Source organism: Ursus americanus, chromosome 5, assembly GCF_024610735.1.
Source record: "Ursus americanus isolate L20-20 chromosome 5, mUrsAme1.1.p, whole genome shotgun sequence".
NCBI classification, from domain to species: domain Eukaryota; kingdom Metazoa; phylum Chordata; class Mammalia; order Carnivora; family Ursidae; genus Ursus; species Ursus americanus.
In genome coordinates this window covers 44,590,729-44,611,495 of record NC_142131.1, presented here as the reverse complement: position 1 = coordinate 44,611,495, position 20,767 = coordinate 44,590,729, and the positions used below count along the sequence as shown (strand labels likewise).

Genomic DNA, 20,767 nt, shown 5'->3' with positions numbered 1-20,767 from the left:
TATTGTTGTTCTCTCTAGTGTTCGAGGTTTTGGTTTCTAAACACATAATATGCTTTATTTACTTATTAAAACAAAGTTATACTTTCTTTATCAAAGATAATGATTACTTTCTTAGTTTACAAAAAGAAAGTTAATGGAAAATATCCTTTTTATTATCAAATGCTTAACAAGTTTATTAAAATGAATGTTAAATAGTCACTTTATTTTTCACTTGCATATTTTAGAATCATTACTGTTTCATTGCTGACTGGAATAGTAATTTGGCTCTGTATATTTGTATTTTGATTTTTCTGGTTTTGTTTACCTGGCATTTGCTTATAGCTTTCCTTATCCCATTTCCATCCCGGTTTAAATATATGCTGTTTGTAAAGGGTGTAATCTCAGAGTAAGAATGTAGGTTTTCTGTTACCATAAGCTAATCGTCAGAGTTTTTTCTTGTTTTAAATTATATTTTCTCAGAAGGCTGCAGTGTTTTTGCTGTTTCTACCTCAAGATCCTGCCCAAACTCCCCAGCTTTCAAGAGAAGCCAGACTTTTTGTTCACACCGAGACTGGTGGTGATGGGGAAATTAAGGAAAAAAAAAAAAACCAAAAAAAACCACAAAAAACAAAAGCACAGTTTTATCCCCACAAAACTCAGAGTATGAGTAAGAGTGGTAACAAAGTATTAAATAGATCTTAAAGTTATCTTTTAAATAGATTCTTATATACCACAGTTCAATCCAGTCACCTAGCATTAAATGTAATATTACATCCACAGGAGGACATAAAGTATGTTTTGACAAAGCTCTGTCACTATCACATAATGAATGTTTGGGAGACTCTTAGATTGACTGGTTAACAGATTAATGAACTCTATCAGATAGAAAATGTATTTGCTAACATAAGCTAGAAGGGACCTGAGAAATGTGGTTTACATTAAAAATCTGCCTTCACTGTTTCCACTGAATAGCTTTCAGAAAAGATTTTTTAAGAAAAGTTTTCTGGCATCTTCTGCTTTATATTCAGATAAATTTTTTTTTGCCTTAATTCTCATCAGCAGTTAAGTAATGTTTATTGTGTATTCATGGCGTTGATATGGAATGTGTTTAGTAGTTTACCTTTTATGAGCATGGTAAGATACAGTGGTGTGGTTATTCTACTTATTAAATGATAGCACTAAGTTTGATTACTGAGTGGGTGGATCCATACAAAGTATTTCAATAGAACCATTAAAGCTTAGCATAATTTTAACTTGCTCTCTGAATAATGGGTAGCTGGTAAAGAATTTGGACCATATTGTTTGAAAAGGAGCTTGTAAGTACAGAAACTAATTAAATTACACACCCAGTGTGGAATTGTTGAACTCAGAAATACGCCTTGGAGGTCTGGGGAAAAAAAAAAAAACGTACTTTGGGCTGCTTACGCAGTTTCTCTGTGGCAGGTTATTTTTTTACAATCCACTTAAAGTATAAATTGACATAAACTACACATTTAAGGCATATACTTTGATAAGCTTTGACATTTGCGAAACCATCACTGCAATCAAGGTAGTGAACAATACCTGTCACCCCCCCAGAAGTTTTTTTTGGTGTCCCCTCCTTTGTAATTCTTCCCTCTTATTACCACCACCCTCTCGGCACTTCCTCCCCCTTTTTTGGTATGAAATGTAATTAATGAGCAAAAATCTTATGGTAATGGGTTTAAAATAGTATTCAAAAATTGTATCTTGCTTTATATTAAGATAAGAATTAGAATTATTTATATTTCCAAAAATCTATTTCTATTAAAGTTGAAATAAATGTAGTAGTGTTAACCTAAAAATAATCAGATTGATTTGAAAACATCAGATTTATATTAACTATTAAAAATTCAATGTCTTGAAGGGCCTGGTTCCTATAAACAAATGCTTTTAAGTTCCTTTTGCTAGTGTTTATTATGTACTGTTGTTAGAATGTGGTTATATGAACATATTTTAAACTTAGGAATATGTCATAAATGACTTGTTTTTGACTCAAAAACCATCATTAACCTGACATCGCATTCTACTTGGATTCTCCATAATCTCATAACTTTATAAAAGGTGTTTTATTAAGAGGTGCTTTTATTCGAATCTAAGTACCTGGATTTAGAAAAGGCACACCCTTCTGAAATGTTTCTTTCAAGTGAGATTTTAATTGTTATTTAGAGTTACATGATAAACTTAGGGATACATTGCTAGGGCTTTTAAGTAATAGGATATCACTGATTGAGAGCTGGATATTATGACTGTCTTTTGAACAGTTATGTTTCTGGAGGTTATAATGGCCACCTGGCCATGGTGGAGGGGGTGGGCTGGGCATTTCAAACAATAGAAAAATCCCCCAGAGCCTTCCCAAGTACTGCAGAGAAGCTTCAGTTATTCTGTTTTGCTACTTAATGTTATTTCCTTGCCTAAGGACTGCATGCTAGAATTTAAAACGTTTGGTGCTCCAACAAAAGAGATGTGGTGATTGGTCATTTTGGGACACATGCACCTGAAAAGTTTGTAGTTAAAGAGTTTGGAAATGTGTAATTCAGTAATTACCTACTTTCAATTTTTTGTAATTGAGTTTTTCTTGTTTACTTAGACATAAATTGTGCAGTTAATCATTGATTAATTTATCCTGTTAAGTTCCCTCCACCTACCCTTATGTAGTATTTGTTTTGTAGAAAACCTGGCACAGTGATTTAAGTTTATAGTGTGTTAAATCACAAGACCTTTTGGAAGAACACTTTTGCTTCATATTCAATGCAGCAGTCCTAATTCTTGGGATGCATAAGAACCCACAGAGTAGTTGTTGCCCAACTTGTCTGCCCATTGTTGTCACTGGAAAGCTTCAAAACACGGTGAGAACTGGCTTTGCCCCTTATGAGCTGTGACCTTAATTCAGATACTTAATGCTTTAGATGTTCATATCCCAAGGAGTTACTCTGAGGATGAAAATGATGAAGAGTGCCTGGTGTAAACCTTGGGTACACAGTAGCTGCTGCATAAATTTTAGCTGTTTTATCACTGCTTAACACCATGTTATTCAATAGAAAGCTTCAAGGAGCATGTAGTGTTATGTTTTCAAAATTACATGTTAGATTAAACAGGTGGATCCTGTTCCAAATGGTTGCATATGACGAGAAGCATCTGGTTGAGTTCTCGAACTAAGACTGAGCTGTTTGAATCTCTGCTTCATTTTTGTTTTTGGTATTGTGTTCAGCTATGAACTAAGCTTGATAATCTGATTTGATCTTTAAAGTGAGGTTTACCAGTTTTCTGAGATGTAATCATTGCACTTTAATGGTAAATCACGTCCTTGTGAATTAATTACACAGATGGCCCTCAGTGCTTTCAAATCCTTAAAAATAGGGTTGCCTCCAATAGTTCCATCATTTCATGCTATTTGTGGAAATGACAATTCTAAGCTGGAGTTCAACTCCATTTCTTTCAATGTTTTTTTTTTTTTTTTCCTTTTTCTGGGATGCTAAAGATGGAACAGATAACGGGCTGGTGAATTGTGATGAAAGGGAGATAACCTTTGGCTTCTTATGGGCACTATCATGAGAACAAGCCCAGTGAGTCTAGGTGACATTGATGATTTGAAGATTAAATTATAGGTGTCAGCTTTAGCATAAGTTTATGATCCTGTAATAGCATTCTTCTTTAGCTATGAGTGCTTTTTTCAGTGGGGAATATGCTTTTATTGTCATAGTCTTAATTGCATTTTAACGTGGTTTTCTTTAATGCCTGAGAAGAGGGCAAACTAGCAATTGATTAACTCAACGGAATCTCCCTTCAGGTAGTCTGAGTACTGTTAATAAGTAGATGTAGTTGCTTTATAGGAAGTTAATTTGGTGAGGTGAAAAAATATTTTTTCCCATTTAAAAAATTTTTAATTAAACTAGAATATACCATACAGTGTATATTAGTTTAAGGTGTATAATATAGTGATTCAACAATTCTGTACATTACTCAGTGCTCCTCACACAAATGCACTCCTTAAGCCCCAGAGGTGAAAAAATACTTTATTTGGAGTTTTTCCCCCCTTATATCTGGATGTAATGTCCCAACAGTGTTAAGCAATTTTTACTATTTTGGTGAAATGAGTTGTAGAGTTACTCATTTTGCAGAACAGATAAAACCTATGTGTTGAGAAGTAAGGAAAATAGAGACCATCTCTCATGCCCAAATAGAGGTGTAGAGGTTTCATACCACCTATTAAGATGTGTGGAGTTCCATTTTGGGAGATTTTTTCTGAGTTTTACAGAAAGCAAACTTTCTGTAAATTGTAGATACTAAATATTTTAGACCATATAATTTCATGCAGCCACTCTGTCATTGTAGCATGAAACCTGCCATAGACAATACGTAAATGAATGTATATGTCTTCTGCAATAAAACTGGCCAACTGGGGGCCAAACTAAGCAGCAGTTAGTTTGCTGCTAACTGTTCTAAATATTAAGGACCAAGTCTTTCTTTGTAAACTTTAAAGTGAAAGAGATGTGGTGTTTGATCTTTACACCATTACCAGGATGGTCTTTCAGTCTTAGAAATTGCCTAACTTTTAAAAAATTAATTTTGCCCCTTTTAGTAAACATGGTTGTAGTACTGTGTCCACACAGGATCAAATACATGGAACCCTGAATCACACTGAAAGAAGTGCACATTTATCGGTGCAATACAAATAGTATTTTAGTGAGAAAATGGGAAAACCGTAGTAAATCATGGGGACAGTTTTGAAAGGGCAGTCCTACTTTCCATTTCTCCTCTAAAAGTAATTTCTTTCCTGAATTGGTACTCTGCTAGTGTTCTCTACTTTGCATTTTTGTAAAGTTAAAAGTTTTGACTTCGTCTCATTTGGGTTATGCCAACAATAATATTGGCAATTTATTCGAAAAGAGACTACTTGTGGTTGAAACTAGAGCTTTTCTCTGACGTGATGGAGAAGTATTTGGTAAAGAGTATATTATCTCTTTGTTCTGAACATGAGTGAGAACCAAAAGCATCTCTTTACCAGCAATAGGACATAAAATGGAACAAGAGCTCTGAAAAAAGGGTCCGAGGTTTGGTATTGCAACTTGCTATTCCAAGGCATTAGGTTCCCATCAGAATTTTGGTCCCTGCTTTTGAAGTCTGGTGGGTGCCAGTGAGACAAGGCCCATATAATTGCTCAGGTAACAAAAAGTGACAAGTGGTGAAGTTAAGTCTCAGTAGTGCATGCTTCAGGCTAACAATAGGGCACAGAGAAGAGGGCAGTACTGAAATTCTTTCTGGAGTGGAGGTGAGGGAAAGATCGTATGTCTGATAGGGGAAAGAGGTAAAATCAGTGTATCGAATCTGAACCCAGGAACTAGATACCAGAAACACCTTCCTCAGCTACTGAGGCTGCAAGGTGATAATGCAGTTAAGCCATGCCAGAGTGGCTTGTGGACTGTAAGTGTGCCACATGGACTGTAATACGCCAGAGTGCCACATGGACTGTAAATACACAGAACAAGGAACAAGTTGCGGCAGTAAGGACTGAGAATTCTACCATACTAATGAGGAGGCAGAGCTAAACAGCTTCTAACTGGATGCGAAGTTCAAATTGCTTGCTTTATCCAACCTGGGTAAGAAGGGATCCGATTGAAGATGGAGAGAAAGTACATATGAAGCCTACACTAGTTTACATTTTAAATATGATTAATGACTAATAGTAAATGTTCTTGAATCTGCAATTTCTCAGGTTAAATCATAAATTGACTAAAGTGAGGGCCTGCTAGGTCAGGCTCTCTGCTGAAAGTACAAAGAATAAAGATAACCCCTGAGCTGAAGTTGATCACAGCCTTGTAGGAAAGACATTGCAAATGAGTTTTCAAGCATGTGTAGTGTAGAGGGTTACAGGGTCAGAGGGTTCAGTGAACGCTTTCCAGAGGATATCATAGCTTGGTTTTAATGAATGAATAACAATTTACTAAGGCACAGAAGGCAGAAGGAAATTTTAGGCAAAGGAATTGGCCTGTGCAAAGGCATGCTACAGCCAAAGGGGTTCAGGAAACCTTACGGAGTTCAGTATAAGTATAGGAGCAGTAGAAGGAGGTGAGGCTGCAGGGACCAGATCACGAAGAACCTTGTTTACCAAGTTGACCAAACTTTGATTTTACCCTGCAAGCAGTGGGAAACCATCAAAGACCTTAAAATTGGACTGCAGGACTCACTGTTGCTTCTGTTTAGCTTTAAAAATCCTTTAACATGATTGCTTAAAACTGCAGGGAGCGGGGTGGGGGCGGGGCCCTAGCCATCTCAGTTGGAGGAGCATGCAACTCTTGATCTTGGGGTCATGAGTTCGAGCCCCACATTGGTATAGAGATTACTAAAATAATAATAATAACAACAACAACAACCCTGCAGAGACAGGTGGAAGGGTTAACTTGTGAATGCCTCATTCCAGGTGTGACTGTAGGTGAAGAGTTGTCTGGGTAGAGGAGTGTATGTTAGCAATGAAAGAGGCAGACTATTCCTGGCATGTTGGAAAGCAGAACAAGGATCTGGCCTGCATCAGAGAAATTCCCCAAGGCAGTCCATCAGTAATACCTTCTATAATGACTTAAGGAAAATGGGGTTCTAAGAAGTTATTTTTCTCTTTTAACAAGTAAGCCTTTTGTCTGTGTCCAAAGTAAATCTGAAAGTTTACTAAAAATCAAGTAATTGAATAATTTGGGGCAATTACCATAAACATAATGTAGTGTTAGTGAATGGGGAAATCCAAAGATAAAAGGGTGTGGCCCTGCCTCAAGATACATGGTCTATTTAACCTATGTTATGTGTATCCATATAACTAAGATCAGGGAAGGTAAGTCTTGGATTCTTTGTGTAGGTAGCTAGGCACATTTCAGAATACCTGAAAAAAAATTATTTTTCAAAAACTTCTCTTTGAATAGTGCTTTTGGCATTTCTAAAAATACACTGAATTTACATTAAAATGTATTCAAACTCTTCATGGCTTATGCAGTTTTCTATGGTTTATTTCTCAATTGAGAGGAAGAAGGAATTCCACAACTTGTTAAATAGTGAGCTCTAAGGATAAGAAGAGCTACTGTCAAAGATAATTAAAATAAACATATGTCTTGATTTGGAGGACTTAACCAAAAGTATTCTAAAAATGCTTTAAGCAATGGCAGCATCACCAAAATAATTCACATATTGAGCGCCTGCCTTCTCAGTGCCTAGCACTGCCCTGCACGTTTGTGAGTGCAGAGCCTACCAATGTGACTACTCTGAAGGGAACATTAGTCTTTCGGATGGTCCAGTTCCAATGTGTCTGTCTGCTAAAAAATAAAAATCACATGTCTTTCTTTTCTAAGATGTGACTTAAGTGAAAACATTTGAGAGTAATATTGGTTGTTTGCCTTGAGTTTTAGCTATTGATTTGGTAGAGAAGAGTTCCACTGAAATTGCAGTTGTTAACTGACAAATTTTCAAGCTGTTCTTTTTGACTTGAAGAGAATTATGAAGAGAGGTTAGATTCTTCCAGAATGTCTCTCATTGCAGGCTGGGTGGCTGCTCCTGGGTATTTGTCTTGCTGTACCTGATTAGCATAGGCATTCTTGGGTCTCAGAAGGGCTCATTGCTTTGACCCCAGGATTCTGGGCCAGCTTTCTGGCCAGGCTTTTCTGAGCAATAGATTTTTGCGTGTGCAAGAGTGCCCGAAAGATAAGGCAAGTAGAAAGCAGGTAGGAAAGCTGTCTTCAAGTATTTCAAGTATTATTAGGAAAAGAGATTAATTGCGTAGTTTTTGTGTGATGTTGGCTGAATTACCTAACTTGTATGTGCCTCAAATTCCTTAAGTGTAAAATGGGATAGTATTTGGAGCGATCTCAAAAAAAAAAAAAAAAAAAAAAACCAAAAAAAAAACCCACATGTAAAGCCTTTATGGGAGCTTGGCAGACAGTCCACTCAGCAATATTAGCTTTTGTTATTATTATTTTTTTTTCTGTGTATCTCAATGGAAAGAACTCTAGCAAGGTGATTTTCTAAATGTGTATTTCATGGATAAACATATGTTTACCAAGAAGTTTTAAACATGTTCTTATAGAACCTTAGACCATTTGCTGGAGTGAAGTGGAAAGCAAGAGTACTCCGCATTTTTACAAGCTGAAACTCAAGAAGGATAGCAATCTGCCCAAAGTCTTCCTGTGAGTAGGAGTGCACTGGTACTTGAATGAGGTCTTCTAACTTCCTAAGTCAGTGTGCTTTCTACTATATCAGGTTACCTTAATAAAGAAACTAGGGCCAATCCAAGGATGTTGGAGGGATGCAGAGTTCAGTCACTGAATGAAAAATCTTTTGCTAGAGTTCTTACAAAATGGTTTGTTAGTGGGAGTGAGCAGTGGCAGTATTCAAACAAGAGCTTGGTGACCAGTTTTCATAGATACTGTGAAAGACTTCTTGCATTTGGGAAAATCTTGCCCTAGATGACTGTAATGGTCCTTTTGACTTAGATTGTATGGTCTTAAGTAAATTAAATTTGTTAGCTCATACTTTTAAAATTTTCATTATTTTTCATTGTAACTCATCTCAAAGTCATAAATAATGTAAGCTGCTCTGACTTAGACGTTTTGTGTAATTTATTTGCCTTATACTTTTTGATGGCAAAATGTGAGTAACATGACCTGGTATATTTAGCCTTAGGTATATGTCCCATTGCATCACAGACATTGCACGTCTATTAAAAAGATGTACTCAAGGGTTGAAATCTAGTAGAATCAATAACTTTTACTGTTTTAACAGAACATTCTTAAGTGAATCTGTTATTCCCCCCAACCTTACTGTTAGTACCAGGGAGCTAAAAAATAGAATAATTACTAATACTGTTTGGTGTCACCACCTCGATTCATAGTGAAGTACCAGCAGTTTATCCATTTCTTTTGTACCATCAGTGAAAATGTTCAACACAATTGTTGCAGTATAAACTCTGATTCAAAAAGTTAGTGTTTTGACTGCTTCAGCATCACTTGTGTTTGTTGGTAAGTATTCACATAAAAGAAGATATTCTTTGATAATTGGTGCTAATTATCAGATGAATATAAGCAAAATAGTAAGTTCAGCACATCTATAGATTCATCCACTTGTAAGGCAAGTACAGTTTTTTTTTTTAAGATTTTATTTATGAGAGAGAGAGAGAGAGCAGGGGTGGGGGAGGGGAAGGGCGAGGAGAGGGGGAAAGAAGCAGACTCCTCACTGAGCAGGGAGCCAAATGCGGGGATCCATCCCAGGACTCTGGGATCATGACCTGAGCCAAAGGCAGGCAGACGCTTAACCTACTGAGCCACCCAAGTTTTGAAGATGAGCTATTAACTCAGTCTTCACGTTACAATTAAATTTTTAACTTGAGGGGCGCCTTTAACTTGAGTCTCAGTGGGGAGCCTGCTTCTCCCTCTCCCTCTGCCTGATGCTGTCAAATGAATAAATAAAATCTTTAGAAAATATTTTTTTAACTTGATGAATTACTATGTCATTGGAAAATGGCATTCCTGTGACTTCTATACTGAATTTTCAGGTATTCAGCAGTGTCAGTTGTATCACGGCTTTAAATTAGCCTCTCAGCCACTTAAGTGGTTTCCTCTAGGCAGTACAATACAAAAGATCTGTATGATGCTTCAGTGACTTCTGTATTTCTGTTTGGAAATGCCGGGTACAAACAAGTTTTGGCTTTTAAAGACCTCATAACTTCTATGTTTAAAATATTTGCATGGGGGCGCCTGGGTAGCGCAGTCGTTAGGCGTCTGCCTTCAGCTCAGAGCGTGATCCCGGCCTTCCGGGTTCGAGTCCCACATCGGGCTCCTCGGCTGGGAGCCTGCTTCTTCCTCTCCCTCTCCCCTGCTGTGTTCCCTCTCTCGCTGGCTGTCTCTCTGTCACATAAATGAATAAAATCTTTAAAAAAATAAAATATTTGTATGAGTTTCATAGGGCTGCCTAACAAAGTACCACAAACTATGATTTAAACAACAGAAATTTTGTTATCTCACAGTTCTGGAGCCTAGGAGTGTGAAATCATTGTGTTGGCAGGGCCATGCCCTCTCTGAAGTCTCTGGGGGAGGATCCTTCCTTCACTTTTCCTAGGTTTGGGTGGTTTCTAGCAATCCTTAGCATCCCTTGGTTTGTGGCAACAAAACTCTAATTCTTGCCTCGATCTTCACATGGCTGCTTTCCGGGTGTGTGTATGTCTTTGCTTTCTCTTCTTCTGAGGACACTAATCATTGGATTAGGGCCTAATCTAGTATGATCCATTAGCTGATTACATCTGCAGAGACCCTGTTTCCATAAAGTGACATCCTCAGGTTCAGGGTGATCATGAATTAATGGGCACACAATTCAACCCAGTACAGTATTCCATTCCTTTTTCTTTAAACTCTTTAAACTTGGGTCTCAAACTGATGCTGCTATTTAAGCAACACCATAGAACTACTTGAAAATGTTCTGCATAAGGCGCAATAAGTTAAAGACCTCCATAAAGCCAAAGTGAAGATGTTTTCATCATACTTTTGTTGATTTATAGCTTTGTGCAGTTTCTTTGGAGTAGATTCCTTCCTTCCATGAGTTCATTACTTTCAACATCTTTATGTGGTAGATGGTGCAGCTCTGGACTGTGAAAACCAGTCTTTTAGTCTCCCTATATTAAGCCAACTATCCTTAAACATAAGAAAAATACATAGTTAATTTGAGGATGAACTATTAAGTTACAAAGTAATATTTTAGATATAAAAAATCTAGAAAAAGTTTTTTAGAATTTAAAAATATCTTGAAACAAGGTATCAGAGAATATTTAGTACTGTTGTTTCCACAGAGTGTAAGAAAACCTTGTGGGCTCCAAAATCATGATTTACTGCATACTGAGCAGAGACCATAGCGAGTATAACTGAAGATAGCTAGCAAGAGCCCAGTAAGAGTACAGAGAACAGAGTTAATCTCTGAAAATGCACAGACTTATAGTCTAAAGCAGTTACCTTAGTTTTTTTTTTTTTTTTTTGACCAGGACTGATTTATTCATTATCATATGTTCTAACAATCTGTTTATCCCTCCACAGAACCACAACCTGGGACCTAGAATCTGAAATCTGAGGCTCCCTCCTCCCTAATTTTGTGGCTTAACTGGGTACATAGTCCAGGCAGAACAGGTGTCTCCTTTTGGGTACTGCAGAAGGAAGGGGGCATAGGCACACCCATACATAAAGATGGCCACACCAAGAGGCAGGTCGGAAGACAGTCTCATGATAAAGGCACTTTCCCTTCAATAAGGGCCTGGGAGTTGGCTGGGAGTATTGTAGGGGCGGGGAGGAGTTATTTCCATGGAAGTTTTTTTGCAGGCTACAGAAAGAAATGAAGGGAGCTCACCTACACTGGACCATCCGCAGGGTCAGTGGGGGCGGCTGTAAGTCTTTACTGCCTCTAGGGGAAGGTGACGTATAAGCATCATAGCCGAAGAGGCACTTATCGATTAGGCCCAGTACTCCTTGCGATGATTCTAGAGTATTTCCTCTCTCAGCAAGGACAATGGAGGTGATCAGATAGAGGAAGAAATCACTCCAAGGCCAGTTGATGATCTGTATCTTGGTGTGCAGGTCACACATGTAGATGGCAAATAAGATAGCAGCAACGATCGTCTCAGCCACAGGCAGGGAGGAGTGACCTGGTGTGGAGGTGCTGGAGCAGGTTAGAACCGCCAGCCAGGATGTAACCTGGGCAAACAGGAGAATTCCCTTTCGGGTGCAGGAAAAGTTGGTGCAGGAGGAGGGGAGGGGTGGCGGCGGGGGAGGGGGGTAGCTGGGGGGGCGGTGTCGAGGTGCCCAGAATCGCTGTGGGGGGGCAGGGTCCCTGCGGGCGCAGAGAATCTCCTCACTTGCTCACGGATTCGGGGACGCTGCACACCCTGCGGTCTTGTGCGTCTGCCCCCAACCCCAGGGCACTGAGGGAGTGATCACCTCGGTACCTTAGAAATTTCTTTAAAAACACGATCTACAAACACATTTCATTACCGAGGAGAGCAATGACATTATCACGTCATGAAGTCTCTGGAAAACACTACAGATGCCTGAGAAAATAGAAGTGACAGAAGCAAAACCATGTTGGTATTATAATGAAAATAGTGTGAACTGAACCAACCCTGCGAGAGTCTCAGAGACTCTCAGGAATCCGGGCCCTAGTTAGAGAAGTAATGTCGAGGCTAGATTGAATATGCTTATACCAAATGACAATAATTATGGGCCCAGCACCCCCAAATGAAAACAGTAATTAATGTGAAATACGACATTCTCTTCAGCAGCCAGCATTAAGGCCACTCCCACTCATTCACCAAGGCTACTGATCATATTTGATTTGTATTTGTGTCCTTATCACATCTGTTTGTTCTTAAAAAATGAACAATGCTCAATAAATATTCATTGAAGAAATTAGAGGAACTTTTTATTTCAGCAGAAAACATGGTGAAAATATTTTTAAGTCTTTGGTGCCCTCACGTGGCACAATGTTGCAAAGCAATTTAGAAAAATACTGCATGTATTATTATTACTACTAGTAGAAGTTTTTTTAAATCTTGAGTCCAATTTGAGTTTAGGTTGCTACTTCTATGTATTAATAAGTCTTTTCTTCCACTCCAAATTATCTCACATGAGTCAAATAAATTATTTGAATATATTCCACCCACACCTCCCATTTCATGTTGGTACAGTTTGGAATATCAATATTCATTAGTGAATAGTTTCCCACTACAGTTATCCAGCTGACCAATCTACTATACCCCACCATTCCTTGCTCTCTTGTGGCCAAGAAAAAATTGACATTGTTGCAGTTAGTTGTCTGATGAGAGAGGTGAGTTGTATATTTGAGTCCTTTTTTTTTTTTTTTGGTAGTGTTCTTATGCTACCTTTGCCTTTGATTCAATTCTTCACTATTTAACCTTATGGATGTGCATTTCTTTTGAGAGAGACATTTATTTCGTATTAGGAATGTCCAGGGTATTTTTGTATCTTCCTTTATTTTATATATTTTTTTGTTACTGTCTCTTCTGAAATAGATGAGTTTTTTACTCTGTGAATTTGTAGGTTTGCGTGTTTCTATCTAAAGTTGCCTATTCACGGGCAACTCTTAGATAAATAGAAAACGTGGGTGCTGTTCCCAGGTAATATTTAAGAATTTGGTAAACCTGATGACATGACATGAGGTGTACTGTGTTCCTTTTCCTACTAAAATTGTTAGAGATACTTTTAGATCATTCAATTACCCCGATGGTCAGTGCAGTGGAAAGAACCAGGAACGAAAAGAAGCAGGAGTGTGAGATACCTGTTAGGGATGCCCAGTCCAAGTTCAATTCATTGTGAAGAACGTGCAGTGGTTTTTTGTTGTTTGTTTGTTTGTTTTCTTTTTGTGGATGTTTACCAAAGTGATTAAAGGAAAGGTTGGAAGAATTAAAATTGTTTGTCTAGGGAAAAATCTAGGGAAGACGCATACCCAAAGTACATTTACAATATGACTACTCTTATTTAAGTATGCTGTTTCATTATGCCAACAAGTACTTACGGAGAATTTAATATCAGCACTGTCCTGGGCTCTGGGAACACAGATACTGAAAACGGAGTCCCATCCTTCATGAAGTTCTTCACCTAGTGTGGAGAGAGTGAAGTTAAAACCAAGATAGCATTATGAATGCTGTGACCTGCGTAAAGACATGTCAGAAAATTCTCTGCAAATACAGAAAATTCTCCTCCTTATTTTGACAAATAACTAAATGTTAGGTGGATGAAGGAGGGAAGAGTGTTTCAACAGAGGGGCTAGTGTGTAAGCAGTGGTAGAGGAGTGTGTGTGGAGGGATAGGCAAAGGCCACTGTAGCAGACAGAGATCTCGACAATCAAACTAAATATCCGGGATGTTATCCTGGAGGCAATGAGGAATTACTGAAGAGAAGTCCTATGAGAAGATACATATATTTTAGAAGGATCACTCTGACCACAGTGTAAAGAAAAGCTAGGACGGGGGTACACTGAGAATTAGGGAGATAGTTAAGAGTGTTGCAGTAATACTGGCAAAGAATGGAAAAGAAGTGAACTAAGACAATTGTAGTGGGAATGAAATTGAGGTGTTAAGGAGAGAGAGTCACTAGGATTTTGTTGGTAAGGGAGTCAAGAGGTCAAGGCTATCTGCCCTCTGCTTGGCTTAGATGGTTCTATCATACATTAAGACAAGAAATTGAGAGGGGCGCCTGGCTAGCTCAGTTGGAAGAGCATGAGACTCTTGATCTTGGCATTGTGGGTTTGAGCCCCACATTGGGTGTAGAGATTACTTGAAAAAAACAAAATCTATTGTTTTCCACTGAAAGAAGAACCTGATCAAGAGAAATTGAGAAGGAAGAGTATATTTTGAGAGAAAGAGAGTGTCCACCTTGGATGTTGAACTTGAGGCATTCAAATGGCCACATCTAGATAGCACTTAGTTATACAGATTTGGAGTTCAGAATGGGGTCACTAGAGAGACGAGCCGGCAAAATCTGGAGGGGGGTTGATCTTAGGAGAAATGAATGGGACTGACTCAGTTTCCTGTTTTGATGACTTCTAGCCTGAGTCAGGACCTAGTTAGGAAGAGTTAAAACACCAGTAGAAAACCTGTCTTTCTGGGTGGAGGACCATAGGACAGAAAGTTAGGGGTGACTTCCAGAAGGAAATGACCCACAGAAGGAAAGCTCCAAATTCTGTCTATAAACTCTGCTTAAATCCGTTGGACAGACTTACTTTGGAGCCTTAGTGGCTGACCTGGAGCAAGGTACTTCAATCCTTAAAGCCTTCATTTTTATCTTTATTTATTTATTTTTAAAGATTTATTTATTTATTTGAGAGAGAGAACATGAGCAAGGTGAGGGGCAGAGCAAGAGGGAGAGAGAATCCTCAAGCAGACTCCCGGATGAGTGCAGAGCCCGAGTGGGGGCTTGATCCCAGAACCCTGAGATCATGACCTGAGCCAAAACCAAGAGTCTGAAGCTTAACTGATTGAGCCACCCAGACACCCCAGGTTCTTCCTTTTTAAAATGCAAAAACTAATATTTTGCAGTGTGGTTATGAGCAGTAGAAAAATGCAAGTGTTTCACACAGTGCCTTGCCATATACTAGACTCTCAATAAATGACTGCTTCTTTAATCAGGAGTCTGCTAGTGGCAAGTGACAGAAACTGAACTCAAACTGGTCAAGCAGAAAAGGAATTTGATCAATAGTAAGGAAGAATGGGGGTAGTCAGCAATTCTTTATCACCAGGACTTGTGAGGGTTCTCTCCCCCTTTCTTCTCCTTCTCTCCCATACATACCCTGCCTTATCTCCTGAGGTTTACCCTTACTGTCCTGTTTGTTGATAGCTTCCTCCTTTGGAAATGAGTGTGGGTGCAGATGGGGAGAAGACTGGTACAGAGTGGTCCAGGCTTACACCCTCTGTGGTAGCAGCAGAATCGCTTCCAAAGGTGTTCACGTCCTAATCCCACGAACCTCTGACCATGTTACCTCACGTAGCAAAAAGGAATTAAGACTGCAATTGGGGGGCATTTGAATTGCACTTTTTCTTTTTTAAGATTTTATTTGTCAGAGAGAGAGAGAGAGAGAGATCACAAGCAGGGGGTGGTAGCAGGCAGAGGGAGAAGCAAGGAACCTGACATGGGACTCAATCCCAGGACCCTGTGATCATGACCGGAGCCAAAGGCAGATATTTAGCCAACTGAGCCACCTAGGCCTCCCTTGAATTGCACTTCTGCCATCTTTCTAGCCCTCGGTCAGGTAGGCCAGAGATGCTTCTGGAAGAGCACAGTGGCTGTCCTAGGAGAACCCCAAGTCCAGTTCAAACTTGTTTTGGTTGGTGATGGTGGTACTGGAAAAACTATGTTCCTGAAACGTCATCTGACTGATGAACTTGAGAAGCATGTAGCTACCTTGGGTACTGAGGTCCACCTCCTTGTGTTCCATACCAACAAAGGTGTGTATGGGGTATGGCTGGTCAGGAGAAATTTGGTGGGCTGAGAGATGGCTATGAGATCCAAGACATTATAATGTTTGATGTAACATCAAGGATTACAAGAATGTGCCTAACTGGCACAGAGATTTGGTATGGGTATACGAAAACATCCCCATTGTGCTGTGTGGCAACAGAGTGGACATTAAGGACAGGAAAGTTAAGGCAAAATCTATTGTTTTCCACTGAAAGAAGAACCTTCAGTTCTATGACATTTTTGCCAAAAGTAACTACAACTTGAAAAGCCCTTCCTATGGCTTGCTAGAGACCTAAATGGAGACCCTAGCTTAGAGTTTGTCGCCATGCCTGCTCTTGCCCCCTAGCGGTTGTCATGGACCCAGCTTTGACAGCACAGAATGAGCATGATCTAGAGCTTGCTTAGGTAACTGCTCTCCTGGAGAAGGAGGGTGCCCTGTGAGAACGTGCATCTGGAGCCCGGCATCAGAAGCCCAGTTTTATAGGCAACGGTTCTGTGATGTCAGTGGTGCAGTATGTTTGCTACTTTATTATATAGCTGAGCAGAACATGTGCTTCATCTTTGGGATGCTGAAAGAGATGAATGGGCTTCAGAGTGAAAGTACCCTCATTTTTTGGACCTGCACATTTAGCTGTTTTAGAATGCAGTTGTTTCCTTTCTGAGTTTCAAATATAAGATTACTATAGTCACATCACAATATCCAGTGATAAAATCTTGTTTGTTACTGTTATTCCCATTCTGTTTCACTTAGAATCTGAATAAAGTTGTATTTCAAATATATATATATATATATATATATATATATATATATATATATATATATATATATATATATATAAAGACTGAAGATGAAATTAAAATTGTTAATCAACTAACAAAATGGGGAGATTATGCTGGATTATCCACACTGGCCCAGTGTAGTTACAATCGCTCTTAAAAGTGGAAGGCGGGCACCTGGGTGGCTCAGGTGTTTAAGCATCCAGCTCTTGGTTTCGGCTCAGGTCATGATCTCAGGGTCATGGGATCAAGCCCCAGGTCAGGCTCCACGCTCAGCAGGGAGCCTGCTTGAGATTCTCTCCCTCTGCCCCTCCCCTGAGTCATGTGCTGCTGCACGCGTCCTTCTTTCTCTCTAAAAATAAATAAATAAATAAATAAATAAATAAATAAATAAATAAATCTTTAAAATAAAAGGTGGAAGAGGGGGGCAGGAGAGTCAGGGAGACTTGACTACTGGAGGTCAGAGTGGTGGATGTGAGAAGGATTTGATCACTGTTATGGCTTTGAAGATAGAGGAGGGGACCACAAGCCAAGGAGGGTGGACAGCCTATAAAAGCTGGAAAAAGCAAGGAAAGAGATTCTCCCCTACAGCCTCCAGAAGGAGTTCAGCCGTGCCACTGATTTCAGTCCAGTGAGACCCATGTCAAACTTCTAAAACCTATACAACTGTAAGATAATAGATTTGTGTTGTTTATACCTCTAAGTTTGTGGTAGTTTGTTAAAGCTGCTGTACAAAACATCATCCCAGCTTAGTTGGGGTGACTTAGGTTTTGTGGAGCCTAAAACTTATACAGTTTGGGGGGCTCTCTTTAAGAGAAATTCAAAAGAATGAGGCTGTTCATTTAGAATGAGAACAAATCACAAAAAATTGCAGATTTTAAAAAGATGACGAATGATGGGTGCCCGGGTGGCTCAGTCAGTTAAGCATCTGACTTTGGCTCAGGTCATGATCCCCTCGGTCCTGGGATCAAGCCCTACCTTGGGCTCTCTGCTCAGTGGGGAGCCTGCTTCTCCCTCTTCCTCTGCTGCTCCCCCTGCTTGCAGTCTTTCCCTCTCTGTCAAATAAATAAATAAATAAAATCTTAAAAAAGAAAGACGAATGCTATAAACTAATAAAATCCAGAAAAATGACATTTTAAAATTAGTTAACTGGCATTCCTCTCCAACACGTTTCTGCTACAATTTTTGGTTGCATTTTCTCTTTTTCATATGACAATATTCTGTTAAAGTGGGTTAGAAAGACAATCCACTCTTCCCTCTAATGTCATTAATTGGAACAAATGGAAAGGACCCTGAAGAAAGCATACAAAACCCACAAGCAGAGAGTGGCAGACTTCATCAGATACCCGGATACCCTCATGGAGCACCATGACATTCCCAGAGTCAGCTGGGTGAAGTAGCTTCCCCATCCAGCATATGGAGTGGCACCGAGGGGAAGGAGAAGGCAAAGTTGGGGTTATGTTTGGTGCCTTCAGTATTTTCTAGGAATTAATGAGGACTTTTGTAGACAGGTTAGGGCTGAGAGAGGAACATGGCAGAGGTGTTCCAGCAAAGGAGGGCAAGGTGCAGGGTACAGAACGGCAGTGAACAGGCAGGACAGCAGTGGCCAATAAGACTAGAGTCAGGTAAGGAGGCAGAAAATCATGTCAAATGCTGGCAAGTGGCTAAAGAGAGAAGATCACACTTTAAGTTAAAGTGTCAAAGGCCTGACTTTGATCGCCAACCACTTGAAGAACATTATGGAAAATATTAAGGCTATTAACACTGAGTTTGGAAAAACTTTGGTTTGAATCCTACCTCTGACTGCCCCCAGGCCATCTCTTCATGCAGACAGTGCTGCCTCCCTCAGCCAACATGTATGATAGGCACAACCAGATCAAATTCCTAAAGCTGCCAGTCTCCATCTCCTCAAGGCCAGATGGGCGCATTCTGTTTTCCACCAGTATGATCATTTAGCCGCCATCTATGTTCCCTCCATTGACCTGGAAGACATTATAGGACACAAAGAAGTCCTTACTAAATTCTCCCAACAAGCTTTAAATGATTGTTGGCAAAGCCTGGTTTTACTGAGCACTGAACTCTCTCTAATGATAAAAGCGGCCCTCCGAAATAGAATGGACATTATTACTGCCTGCAAGGACGCACCTGTGCCATTATCCAAACAAAATATGTTTATAACTGATGAGTCTGCCAATGTATCATCTTTATTAAATCACGTGAGGGCACAAGTGAAAGCCCTGAGTGATCGGACCCCCAGTCTGTGGGACTTAAATCAGTGGTTTGGATCATGGGACTCTGGGCAGAAAAACTTAGTTATTTTGGGAACCATTATCTTGATGCGAGTCTTCTCTGGCACACTCCTATCCTGCTGCTGCAGTACCTGCCTCCACTGTACCCCGCAGCCCCCAAATGAGCCACCACCCTGATAGGGGAACCCCTTGCTGACTGATCCGGACTCACTGTAGAAGGGGGGGGAGCGCCGGGTTGTAAGAGCCTCCGCAGGCACGCAGTGTCCGCAGAGGTCACGGAGAGGTCATGACCTCCAGTTGACTCCCCAGGTGGATCCGGGCATTCAGAGGCCCCTCGCCCCGCCCAGTCGTTGGAGCGTTCCTTCTTCGCACCGTTTCCGCAACGGGAGTCGCTTTCCGAGGCGCAGCCTCGAGGGAACCATGTGCTGTGGAGACTTCGGGGTGTCTGTGACCGAGCGCAAGGGAGGCGTCCGCATCAACTCCAGACCGTGGCGGCGGCTGCGGGGGTCCGCGCGGCTGGCGGCGCCCGGGACCGCTTGGTGTGTAAGTTCCCTGGCAGCGTGCGTCCTGCCGCCCCTGCCCTCCTGGGGGGCCTTGCCGCCCCTGCACGTCACCCCCTGCCTCCCGTGTGCGGGCTGGTCTGCAAACCAGCACCCCCTTTTGCTTTCTCTGAGGAAGCCCCTATGTCCCAGGGTCTCTAGGCGTCTGCTCCTTTTCTCTCCCTTTCGTCTCTCTGCTCAGCCTGCAAGCCTGTTAAGGGCTTCTTTGTCCAAAAAGAAACCAACTCTTCACAGAACCCGCCTCTTTCTTCTTCCTTTTGGTCGTTGTTTGTTAGCAACACGAGGAATCCTTCAGGATCTGGTCTCAGAGGCTTTAGGAGGTTCTTCCCGGGCGCGATTGCTGAGCCTCAGACTTCCATATTACTCGCTGCGCTTTGACAAATACGTATTTTTTCACACTCACAACCTAACCCCCCAGGCCTGGAGTCATGGGTTCCTTCTGGCTCATTTGCTTCAACATCTAACCTTGTGAAACACCTTCTGTCTTCTCTAGCCAGGAGTAGGTGGCTCTGAAGGCATTTGGGGAATTACAATAAAAAGAGAAATTAAGAGCTATCCTTCATTAATTGCTTACTACATATTAGGCCCTGTGCCAAGCATTCTTTATATATTGTTTAATTTAAATGTATAACTCTCAAATCCCATATCATGTTGTGCTGTTTGTTTATATATATAGAAACCTTCTAGAGGTCAGGGCCAGGTGGTCTTGACCCCTATGTTCCCAGCCGGGAACACAGTGCCTGCACATAATGGGTATTCCAGCATTATGGAGTGTTTGCTTTGACTTGAGGGTCTAACCCATGAGGGTCCTAATTGGTGGTGGAGCCAGTCTTCCCCAGCCTGATCCAGGACAAGGCAACCCTCTGGCTCAAGGGTTGGCAAAGTTTTTCTCTAGATATCCAGATAGTATTTTTGGCTTTGTGGGCTATTTGCTCTCTCTTATAGTTATTCTACTTTTGTAATGAGAAGGCAGCCATAGAAAACATGAAAACAAGTGAATGTGGATGTTTTTGAATAAAATTTTATTTGCAAAAACAGTTGGCCATCCTCACTCTACATTGCCAGCCTCGTATCTGCAACCAATCAGCTGGTTTAGAACGTGAACTTTCCAAGTGTCCAGCATAAAGAGCAGAGAGGTGCTATTCATCCTGGTATTTGTCTCCAAGTGGCTCGCATATTATTAAAGATTTCTGGAGAA

The 20,767-nt window shown here is 40.5% G+C and overlaps 2 pseudogenes; one reads left to right on the top strand and one right to left on the bottom strand.

Moving 5' to 3' along the window:
• Window positions 1-11,361: 11,361 nt before the first annotated feature.
• On the bottom strand, window positions 11,362-14,804 carry LOC148110087 (proteolipid protein 2 pseudogene; annotated as a pseudogene).
• Window positions 14,805-16,043: 1,239 nt separating this feature from the next.
• LOC123790512 (GTP-binding nuclear protein Ran-like) lies at window positions 16,044-16,424 on the top strand (annotated as a pseudogene).
• Window positions 16,425-20,767: the final 4,343 nt, after the last annotated feature.